The sequence below is a fragment of the Nelumbo nucifera genome, chromosome 8 (assembly GCF_055504915.1).
Source record: "Nelumbo nucifera cultivar China Antique chromosome 8, China Antique-T2T, whole genome shotgun sequence".
NCBI lineage: Eukaryota > Viridiplantae > Streptophyta > Magnoliopsida > Proteales > Nelumbonaceae > Nelumbo > Nelumbo nucifera.
The window spans coordinates 24,127,364-24,136,011 of NC_142656.1; the positions used below are offsets into that span (position 1 = coordinate 24,127,364).

The following is an 8,648-nucleotide window of genomic DNA, read 5'->3' on the forward strand; positions in this document are numbered from 1 at the left end:
GGGGGGGCCTAACTTTCACTAACCTCTAAGTACAAGGTGTCTGCTCGTAATTTACTTTGGAAGGGCTCGAAATTAATGCTATGTAAATCATTTAATTTGGGTATTCGACGAGCACCCCAGATCATTAAAGTCATTATATGAAATACTATGTCACAACTCATATTTCAATATTTTAATTATTTAGAGATTTATTCTAGTGTAGCAATGGTTTTGAATTGTGGAATTGTAAAAGTTAAAAACCAAATTCGTTGGAGGCATGCATCAAGTACATGTGAATGAAAACAAACATCACAGACATATGTTATAAATCAAGTTCATTGAGGACACACATCAAACATTCTTTGTTACAAGTCAAACTCAGTTTAGTGTGTTAAGGTGGGTGGAGGGAATGGATCATCTAGACAGCCATACAGGGGTGGCTTATGGGCGGGTGCATGTGTGCAGGGGGCAGGAGCACCTAGGCAAGCGTGTGTGCATGGAGTCGGGGCTCTAGGTGTGCATGCACGAGCATCTGGGGTGCAACAGCAAGCGTGAGCTGGACTGACTAGGCTCATGTCTAGTACTGTTTATAGAAGAAAGCCCATTTTACCATTTAAGGGGCTAAATATTATCTCCTCTCATCCTTTGAGCCATTGAGATTGGAGATCTAGCCCAATCTATAATCGGATAAAGCTGTCAATGGGTCAGGTCTATCTAAAAAGTAAAAGAATCGAACGAATTTTATTCATTCTGGTTCTGAAATTTAAGGATGCAAACAGATTTGATTGGATTTGAATCAAGGCATATTTGAATCTGATCCAACACTGTTTATGTCGGATCTGATCCAATTGGTTTTAATAGGACTTTATTTGAATTCGAATCCTATTAGTAAGTCGGATCTTCGGATCTGATTGGATCCAAATTGTTTTCTTTAAAAATTAATTTTTATAAATAAATAAATAATATAACAAATTTATAAAAATGTAATATAAAAAATATATTTATAAATAAATAACACACACACACACATATATATATCGGATCAAATCTTCTCACATTGGATAGGGATGACCCAAATTCGACCAAATAGGATTGGATCTCATATCGAATCGGATCATGATCCAATCCATTTGCACCCCTAGTGAATTTTATGTCCCCATTGTAATTGGGTTGATTTTGGCTTTAAGTTTCCTATCTAGATTATACTTAGGTCCAAGACCAATTTTTGTTGTTCCCAAGAGATGAGTTTTGACTAGGGATGCAAACAGATCAAATTGGATTCGAATAAGGGTATATTCGAATTCGATTCAACACTATTCATGTCGGATCCGATCGGATATGATATGATTTGATCTAAATTCAAATCCTATTGGATCTTCGGATCTGACTTGATCCAACTTGTTTTCCTTAAAAAATAAAATAAACCAATTTAAATAAAGAAAAACAAAAAATACAAGTATTTCTTTAATTATTTTCATCATATATATATACATATTTTTTATAAAAAATAAATAATATAACAAATTTATAAAAATACAATATAAATATATAATACATCGGATGGGATCTTCTCGGATCATATAGGGGTGAATAATCCAAATCCGATCCAAAGATCCAACCAAGATTACTCGAATTCGATCAAATAGGCTCGATGATCCAATCCATTTGCACCCCTAATTCTGACCCCACGAACACCAGATTAATCAAGAATTGACCTCACCAAAGACCGAGAGATAGATCGGAGAAGGTGGTAGAAGATTATATATTGTTTGTTTCCCTTCTCTTCTCTTAGGCTTTTTTTCTTTGGAGCTAAAAGATTACAGAACGATCGAATATCTAGAAACGACGAGAAAGACACTGAACATTCGAGATCTACCTTCTCGATGCCTATAAATATGGAATACGTCATCTTCTAAATTCAATAATTCATTGTCGATTATCAATCTCAAAAGCCTTCTCAGTATTCCAATCTTGGTTTCATATTCTGTAATCAGCATCCAAGTTTCTGTTAAGTCCAGCATTTCTAAGCTAAAGACAACACCACAAAAGAGAAGAATGTCGCTCATTCCTAGCATCTTCGGAGAACGACGAAGCAACATCTTCGACCCATTTTCTCTCAATATTTGGGACCCCTTCGAGGGCTTCCCTTTCAGCACAATCCTCAGCTCTGTGCCCAATTCGGCTCAAGAAACCTCTGCCTCCGTCAGTGCCCGCATCGATTGAAAAGAAACCCCAGAAGCACATGTATTCAAGGCTGATCTTCCGGGGCTCAAAAAGGAAGAAGTGAAGGTGGAAGTGGAGGAGGGAAGGGTCCTGCAGATTAGTGGAGAGAGGAGCAGGGAGAAAGAAGAAAGGAACGACAAATGGCACCGGGTGGAGAGGAGCAGCGGCAAGTTCTTGAGGCGATCCAGATTGCCGGAAAACGCAAAGATGGATCAGGTGAAGGCATATCCATAGAGAATGGAGTGCTGACTGTCACAGTACCCAAGGAGGAGGAAAAGAAACCCGAGGTGAAAGCCATTGAAATCTCTGATTAAAAGCATTCAGAATCGCAAAATAATGGAGTGGGTTATTGGTTGAGAGTCTGTGTTTGTTGTGTGTTTTCTTGTGTCGACTCTCCGTCTATGGTCTATAAAGAATTTTCATTTGTATGTGGGATTCTGTGAATGTATGGGCTGAGGAATGAAAAAATGTAGAAAAAAAGTAATTTTGATAAATGAAACAGATATTTGGATTGTGATTTTCCTCTGTTAATTCTCACTTGCCATTGCAGGCTCAAAACATAAGACCAAGTTTTGGAATAAGTGATTAGCTTATAAATATGGATCCAACTTTGCTAAAATTGATCAAGTGGTCGAGAAGAGTGTGTTGTTAAGAGAAATTAAAAATCTTTTCATAGCTTTTGATTGAAAATTAACTTTGAAGTGGGAAAACGTTACCAAAAAAAAAAGGTTTAAATTAAATAAGGACTTGGATTACCCTTTTTGTGGTGCTATAGAAGACAAATATCATATCTCATCAAATGCCAGGTAGCCTTGTAGAGGTTAATGGACAATCAGATCCATCAAGAGATGGAAGATGGAAATTGGAAGTAGGAGAATTTTCAATGGTTTTGAGAAAAAATACAACCATTCTGGCAAGGGCAATTGACGAGGGCGCGGTGCATATGCAATACCACTGTGTTCAAAACCGGACCGGACCGGATGGTCGGACCGAAAAAACCGAGAATTGGTTACATGATCGGTTCCATTTTCCTTCAAAACTGTTTTTTCCCTCAAAACCGTTGATTTTGGTCAGCAAACCGCTGAACCGGCTAGTTAATCGTTCGAACTGTTCAGACGGTTTTGACCGTTTTCCAATTTTTAAAAATTTTAAAATTTTTTTTTTGTCAGAGCGGGCCAGCCGTGCGGATCGAACATTTGGACCGTTCGAACTGGTAACCGGACTCCTGACCGGTTTGGTCACCGATTCGTTTTTAAAAACCATGTGCAATACTAATCATTTGTACAGTGAGGATAAAAGAATGGGAAAAAATGGAAACTGGTTTGATTGATTAATTGAGAGAGAGAGATGAACAAAGAAACCCCAACTTTGGGGGAAGATAAAGGGGACAAATAAATTGTTTGTTTCTGTAGCTTTTGGATTCTTTAGGCTGCGTTCCGAACGATGCAAATATGTAGGGTGTAAAACAGTCCATATAAATTGTAAAGTTGGGTTAGTTTTGCACCAACAAATTTATCTTCTTACAAATAGACTTTTAGCTGTAATGGATGCAAATACAATTCCAATAAAGCATATGACCTTTTTTATCAAAAGCCCACTTAAATGCAAATTTACTTCTTTTTTATTAATGTACTTTTGGTTGCGTTTGGAAACGATACAAATAGAGTATAAATCCTGGTTCAAGGTAAATTTGCACTCTGGTTCACATTTGCCTGTGTTTGGCAACATTACATTTATGCATTGATAAATGACTAGGATTGCAAGTCAGGCGGGTTGGGCCGGGTTTATGGTCAACCCAGGTCCAGCCCTAAATTTTGGGTTTAAGGCCCAAGCCCGGCCCGAGCCTGAGGTTAAGCCCGATTTTCCCAACCTGCCTTGTAATTTGATGCACTTGGGTTGGGCTTAGGCCCGGGCCGGGCTCAGGTTGGTCAATGAACCCACTCTAAAATTATACATTTATAAATGTATTTATGCAAATATATATACACATATTTATGTATGTATGTAAATATGTATGCAAAATATCTATACAAATGTTATATATACAAATATGTATGCAACATTTACATATATATGTATAAATGTATATAATTGGGTCGGGCTCGGACCGGGTTTAGGCTACCTAAGGGCTAGGCCCGAGTTTGGCCCAAAAAATAAAAAAGCCCAACTTCTTGGGCTTGAGCCCAGCCCAAGGACCGAAAATCCAAGCTAGCCCGTGTAAAATTTTAGGTTGGGCCGGTTCAGGCTCGGGCTAGGCCCACCCAAGTTCCACCCCTATTAATGACAGACCAATGCATATTTACATTGATAATAAGATGTAAAAGTACACCAATAAAAAAGAAGTAAATTTGCATTCAAGTGAGCTTTTGATAAAAAAAAGCATATGCTTTATTGAAATTAATGTTTGCATCCATTACATCTAAAAGTCTATTTTGTAAGAAGGTAAATTTGTTAGTGCAAAACTAATCCAACTTTGCAATTTATATAAACTATTTTACACTCTACATATTTGCATCATTTCCAAACGCAGCATTTACATCTTATTATCAATATAAATACGCATTGGAAAATGTGTTTTCTGTCATTTGTCAATGCATAAATGTAGTGTTGCCAAATGCAGGTAAAAGTGAACCAGAGTGCAAATTTACCCTAAACCGGGATTTACACTCCATTTGCATTGTTTCCAAGGGCAGCCTTAAGCTCAATTTGCAAAAGAGTACAAATGCAAACATGTACAGGCAAAATACATTCAAAATAATACAACTGTTTTATAATTTTATTTTTTAAATAATTAATAATTATTTATATTTTATATATTATTTTTAATAAAAAACTAACAATAATTAATTTTAATTAGGGTTGTTCATCAAATCGATGAAACGGTCAAACTAACCAAACTCACCAACTCTACCCGAATTGATCACTTTCTAGTATTACTAGTCAGCTTTGGTTTAGCAATTTCCCAACCTAACCAGGTTAGGTTAGCTTCAGTTTGGCTATTTGTAAACTGAACAAAATTGCAAATTTAAAATTTATTTTTTAATAATATCATTATAATTTTTTTAATTTTAATTTAATTTTTTTAAGTTTAAGTCTTTTGAATTGACCGACCAAACTAAAACCGACCCAAATTGATACTGGTGTTTTTAACCCGTTGTTGACATGGCCAATTGAATTGTTCAAACCATCACCTAACCTTGATTTTGGGTTTGGTTCTATTGTAGCATGCCCTTTGGTCAAAAACCACCCAACTTAGACGCTTCAACCATTGACCCGTTCAATCTCGTCATTGGATTATGAGTTGCACACTTAATGTATATACAAACTTTCAGAGGCCACAACCTTGCACTCTGATGTCCGATTTAAGTGATTTTTTTTTGTGGTTTTGTGTAACTTTTTGAGATCTACAAGTCCTAAGCTACCATGATACACATAAATACTATAAAGTTACACAAAACACATAAATACATAAGTCTAGTTTCCTAAACACTAGAGAGAAACACAACTAAAAATATTCAAACCCCAAAAATTAGAATGTCTCTATCCAATTGGACTTTGAAAGTATGATATCCGATTTGGCTTTGAGTTTGATTATCCTAGACTTGGATGTTAGAATTTTCATTCATTATTAATTAAATAGGATGTGAATTTAACCATATCTATCCAACTAAAATTGAAGCCTAAAGAATTATTATTTTATGTATATATATAGTATAAAGGAAAATTCCTGATAAGTACCTTGTACAGTGCCAATTTAGTACCCGAACTTTAAAATGCGATAATCTAGTACCTGAACTTTTATTTTGCGACAATGTAGTACCTAGCAATAATGGACCGTCAGTTATGTATATCACATGACCTCATATGCCACTTAAGAATTTTGAAAACGTCAAAATTACCCTTGAAAAGAAAATACATTGTTCATCATCTTGTTTCTCAAAAAAATGAAACAGAATCCAAACGGCTCGCCGCTGGCCACCACCATGGCCGTGGGAGGATAAAGAGTTTAAGACCGTCCATCTAATGGAGCAAAGCAACTATGGCAAATAGGGACACTGACTGCGCTTAAGCCCTTCCGATGGTTGCTTGCTTCATCAGCTCGGTCTGTGGTTGGTATTTGGTGCACCATTTTCAACAGGTTGAATTAAAATGCATCTGATAACCCAACCTGAACTCAGACGATGCAACAAGAGATGATTCTATTAGCTCTGTTTTGATTTTTTGTCTTCAAATAATGGCTTTCAATGTGTTTGAGGAGTCAATGATGACAGGGAGACCGATGAAGCATTTTGTATGAAGATTTACCCCCCAAAAATGATCAGGAGCCACTAGAATGTGGCTAAAAAAAGTAGTTGGATTTCACCGCTGCGAGCTGATTGAGTGTTAGCTGCCGCCTTCGTTGTATTGAATCGAAGAAGGTGATTAGTGAATTCGGGTTCGAATTAGCAAATTAAAATGGAGTTTTTGATTCTTTCTCGATGGAAGAAAGCAGGAAAACAATGAGGGATGAAGGGATCAGAGGTGTATTGCTGGGAGAAGAGAAGGAGTGTCACCAGATGAACAATGGTGGTGAATAGTAAAAAATTCGAGATTAGAAGAAGAACCCTGAAACCCAAAACCCCATCACAAGTCGCTTGTATCTAAAACCCTCTCACGCCTCCGAAACCTTGGACAAAAGCGACGTCCTTCGGCGCATCCGCCACCACAAGTGCGTAAACAAGGTCCAAAGCGCTCTCCATGCGCTCCTGAGTTCACCTTTCACAGGAGGGGCAGATAATACCCCCATTCGCGAGCAGAGGTGGCTGGACGACGCTTTCTTTGCTCCGTAGTAGTCGGTTAGTTCCCTGTGCTCCTTCGCGAGGGAAGAGAAGACAGCAACTGTAGTCGCCGGGGCAACTTCTGAAGTTGTAACTTGTAGCAAGTGGTGGCAGTGATGGAACATTGGATTTTGAAAAGGTTATCCTTTTGTTTGGGATTCATTTGATAAAGAAAATTAGATGAAACTTAAGGGATATTTGTGTCTTTTCCCATAACACTTAATAATGACTTAATGTGGGATATTAGATTGTCGCAAAATGAAAGTTTGGGTAATAGATTGTCGCATTTTAAAGTTCAAGTACTAAATTGGCACTCGGCCTAAAGTATAGGGTACCTATAGGAATTTTCCCATAATATAATTATGTATATAGAGATATCATGTATAATTATAAAACACTTATAAATGATAAATTTAATATTTTTCATTATTTCAATAATATTTTAAAATTTAAAATTATTTATGTTTTATATTCTTATTATCCAATATTATTAAGTATATTACAATTATTTTTGTGCTTTTTCCTAATTTTTTAAGTTTTTAAATAATTTTTTATTTAATCTTTTTTTAAATAATATTTAGTTATTAATTTTTATATTTAAAATATTTAAAATTACTTATTTAAATAATATCATTATTTAAATTTTAAAATATTAATTATTTATTGAATTTAATAATCCATAAAATTATAATGTATACTATTATTACATAATTTAGTTATTAAATCTATAAAATATAAATTATTTTTAATTAAAATATAATTTATAATATAATCAATTATAATTATTTTTATACTATTAGAATTTTTTAAAATTTATTATATAATTTCGTTATTTTAACTATTCATAATTTAGTTCTGTTAAATATTTCATTGTTTAAAATATTTAGTTATTTAAATATTTAAGTAACATGTAAAATATTTAAAATTTTTGTTATTTAAATTTGGTTTATTTGAAAGATATTACATAATATTAAATATTTTGCTATATATTATTTATCTATTTGTAATATTTTATTGTTTAAAATATTTAATTATTATAATATTTAAATAGTATTTTATTTTTTTATTATTTGAATATTAAAAAGTGGGGGAGATGATAAATATGAATTAAAGATAATTTAGGAGATAAATAGATATTATAAATAATTTAAGAGAAAGAGGGGGATAGTGGTGCCACTTTTGTTAGAGATAATTTAGGAGATAAATAAGGATTAAAGATCAATTATACTACTTTAACTAAAGATAATTTAAAGATTATTTGGGAGATGAATAGAGATTAAAGATAATTTATAAGAAGTAAATCTCTCTTACTTTATTTAATGGTTGTCTGTAAAAATAATATGAAATAAAATAAAAAAAATAAAAAAAAAGATAGACTTCGGGAGATCCCCCTGCATATACAAAACTGATTATGGGAGATCCGCTCTCATCCCTAACTCTATTCTCCTCTACTAACTACTATCGCAAGTTTACGTAAACTTCAAGAAGTCTCAAACTAGCCTGACTTGAAAACTAACTTTTAGATTCACATAGTATCCAAACAGAACCTAATATTCTAATAAGCCGGAGAGGCCGAGACGGAGACGAAGCCAGACCGGGCGATAAAATATCATAGGTTTGGACAAAAAT

General features: G+C 34.4%; 1 pseudogene; it reads left to right on the forward strand.

Moving 5' to 3' along the window:
- Positions 1-1,796: 1,796 nt before the first annotated feature.
- On the forward strand, positions 1,797-2,892 carry LOC104609167 (18.2 kDa class I heat shock protein-like; annotated as a pseudogene).
- Positions 2,893-8,648: the final 5,756 nt, after the last annotated feature.